The sequence below is a fragment of the Peromyscus californicus genome, unplaced genomic scaffold, assembly GCF_007827085.1.
Source record: "Peromyscus californicus insignis strain IS unplaced genomic scaffold, ASM782708v3 Scaffold_18__1_contigs__length_77618521, whole genome shotgun sequence".
Lineage (NCBI taxonomy): Eukaryota > Metazoa > Chordata > Mammalia > Rodentia > Cricetidae > Peromyscus > Peromyscus californicus.
Genome location: NW_026294480.1, coordinates 33,684,837 through 33,688,487, shown reverse-complemented (window position 1 = coordinate 33,688,487; position 3,651 = coordinate 33,684,837). Strand labels below are relative to the sequence as shown.

Sequence of the window (3,651 nt, the reverse complement as noted above, 5' to 3'; positions counted from 1 at the left end):
CTGGAAGTCAGTTTGAAATCCAGGGGAAAAAGCAGCCATAGAACTTGGAGACGTGGTTGTTTTCATAGAAATTGAAAGAAAATTTTTCTTTAAAAAAAAAAATCCTATGGCAAGGACTAAAAACATTTGTATTAGTACAAACAGTTCCCAATTTACAAATGGATTGTGGGCCAAAAGTTTGTTTTTAAGTCAGTTGCTTGTCATTTGGAAATGTTTACTCCAAGGAACAGTTGTAGGTGGTAACTAGAGACAGAGCCTGTCATGATGGATTGTGTAATGCAGAGTCATACATTTGAGGCAGGGTCCCTCAGACTGAACTCTGCAGAAGCATGATGATAAATAACATTTTACACACAGAGCAGACATGATGAATCTTCCTGGTATATTAGTGTGGGTACAAGATTTGGAGAAATAGCCTTTCTGAATTAAAGTAAACATGCATAATTTGAGGTGAATATTAGGTATCTAAAACTTTCCTTTTTTTCCCCATTGGAAAAATTTTTGTTGATACCCCACCAGCTGCGCAAAGTGCTTCTGGCATTAAGCACCTTCCTCCTTGGCAATGCAGTCTTTCTTGAGTGGTCCCATGAATGCTTTCTTCTCCTCCATGGTCTGGAAACGACCATGTCCAAACTTGGAGGTGGTGTCAATGAATTTCAGGCCAGTCTTCTTCAGAGCACGTCGCTTGGTCTGCACCAGCAAGGACTTGCTCAGAGTGAGCACTCGCTTCTCGGTTCCCACCACACAGCCTTTGAGCATGACGAAGTCATTGGTCACCTCACCATAATGGACAAAACTACCCAGTGGGTTGATGGTCTTGTCAGACAGGTCATAGTCTGTAGATGCATTGTTCTTGATCAGCTTACCATTCTTGATGAGGTAGCCTTGACCAGTCTTGTAAATCTTCTTGTTAATCTCTGTTTGATGATGGTAGCCTTTCTGCCCAGCAAGAGCCACAGCGAAGGCCACACAGGCAGGGTGCCAAGTTCCAATACAGGCAACCTTGCTCAACCCTCGATGGGTCTTGCAGGGCAGTTTCTTTGTATGCCAACGACTGGTCACCCCTTTGTAGCCTTTGCCTTTTGTCACCCCGATGACATCAATCATCTCATCCTGTCCAAACACCTGGTTCACAGGAACCTACTGCTCCAGCTTCTCCCAGGCCCAGTCCAGCTTTCCAGCTACAGTGCCCCCATTCACCTGGATCTCCATCAAGTGTGCCTTCTTCTGCGGCAGAGGAAGCAGACGCATCTGAATGTGAACAATTATGCAGATGACTTGGCAGTACTTCTTCATGCAATTGAAGTCCTTCTCCAGAGGTTTCTTGCCCATGTCATCCTGGCATTTCTTACAGTATTTGGTGAAGGCCTTCTTCTAAGATTTGTGCCAGTTCTTATAGAAACGCCATTTACACTCATCACTGATGTGTTCAGCAAATATTGTCTTGAAGGTCTGGAGGCCTCGTGGTGTTTCAACATGTCCTATGATGCCCACAACTACCATGGGTGGTGTTTCCACAGTGGTTACAGCCTCCACAACATCTTTCTTGTTCACCTTGGATCCTAGTCTGTCAACTTCCCGGATGATATGGGTCATGCCAGCCTTGTAACCTAGAAAGGCTGTGAGATGAACAGGCTTGGAAGGGTCATCCTTGGGGAAGCTCTTCACTTTCCCATGATGCTGGCTGCTGTGCTTCCAAGGCAAAAAGCCCAAGGACCCATGCCTGGGAGCGGAGAATTTCCTGTGAGACATTTTGCTGTCACATGCCGCTGATAGAGGCTAAAACTTTTCAAGATAAAGTATAAAACAACAAAAGTATCTTGTATGTAGAGGTCGAAGTTCCTAGACACTGTTGATTTCTGCTCTGTCCTCTCAGGAAATTGAATGGAGGTTGGTGAAAAGCAGAGCCATGCAGTATTAGAGGTCCCTGTTTATCTGCAGTCTATCACTTTCTTGAAGGAGACCCCATTGGCCCCCATAGTCCTAGATACTTAGTCAATCACTATTTTGTTGGGTTACAGAGGAAGATGGAACCCAAAGGTTTATGATAACTATGTGTAAAGGGCTATCATATGAATGGAACAGGACATTAATGGTAAAACAGGTGAAATTTGAATAAGCAGTGTAGGTCAGTTTACAGTATTTTAACTATGGAGAGAGGGGAAAAGATCCATGATAGAAATAAGTTGTGAAAAACACAGTATGTGCACGACATTCCAGTCGTTCTCCTAAAATATCTTCCTATTAATTAACAGGATGAGTGATCTCTGAATATTGTTTTCACACCTGCCATAAGGATAAGGATAACTGACCAAAGTTGGAAGCAGTTGAGGATTAACGTCTTACAAAGGCCTTTCTTTGAATGTTTCTATGTCTGTGTCTGACAGCTAAAAGAAGCAGGCCCAATCGTCTCCCAGCTCTACTATGTTTATGAGAGCTCAGGGTGGGACTGGACTCTGTAGGTAGACATTTTTAATAACTTGCTAAGTTGGAGTCTTGTTCCAAGGTGGTATATTTGAAATCCCCATCTTCCTACTCAAGCCATTGGCTGGCAAAGAACATGTCCTGCTGAGTAGGGTTGGTGTAACACACAGCACTATGTATAATTCTCCAGGCCATTCATGAACAAAAAGTGATTATTATTTAAGTGTGGCAGGTATTAATCATATTGACAGTAAAATTAATGCTATTGGATTTCTTTTTGCTTTGGTGGGGGTGAGCTTCTTGTGTAAAAAGGAATGGTTGATGGAAGAAGAGCTATTTAAGGAGAAAACCACAGGACTGAGGGTTACAATAGCAAATGTGAACTTACTTAATTGCATCGTTGGTGAGGACCAGCTGTGCTTGCCTGTTGATACTATGAGAATTAACTAAATTATGCATGTCTATACTCATATGTACACATACATGCATATATATTCAGTGGGGTTTTCTGACTAACGTCTTTACTTTCACTTCAGAGAGTAATGGCAGAAGAATGATATTGAGGGCTAGATCTACATGAATGGGGTTGGAGAGAGGCAGAGAGAGGCTTAAGGAACAAGAAAGAGCTCTGCATGGGGCGTAGCCACTTCCTGCAGTATGCAGCTGTGCGGGGGAACCAGTTCCTGTTGCGTTCTGTTACTTGAGAGCAAATCAAAGCATTCCAGAAGTATCTATGGTATTCTAAGTCAACTACCAAGAAGAGTCTTTATGAGTCTATTGCTAGTCCAGAGAAATCTACAACATTGATGAGAAACACTTAAGAGAAATTATGGGGGCCGGGCGGTGGTGGTGCATACCCAGGCGGATCTCTGTGAGTTCGAGGCCAACCTGGTCTACAAAGCGAGTTCCAGGAAAGGCGCAAAGCTACACAGAGAAACCCTGTCTCGAAAAAAAAAAAAAAATTATGGAATTTCTTCAAAAATTACTTCCTCTACTTATCATGTTGGCTGTGTCCAAATAAGACTGATTTTATCTATTTAAAAGAAAGGTGTCTATAAGACTCACATAAGCCAAGGTATCTAACGATTTAATGGAACGTTTTCAGAAATAATGCTTTGGGTTGGAGAGATGGCTCAATGGTTAAACACACTGGCTGCTCTACTAGAGGACACACACTGGCTTAGAGTCTCACAGCAGTTTGTAACTCCAGTCCCTGGAGATCTGAAG

At 42.8% G+C, this 3,651-nt stretch overlaps 1 pseudogene; it reads right to left on the bottom strand.

Moving 5' to 3' along the window:
* Positions 1–499: 499 nt before the first annotated feature.
* LOC128113230 (60S ribosomal protein L3-like) lies at positions 500–1,752 on the bottom strand (annotated as a pseudogene).
* Positions 1,753–3,651: the final 1,899 nt, after the last annotated feature.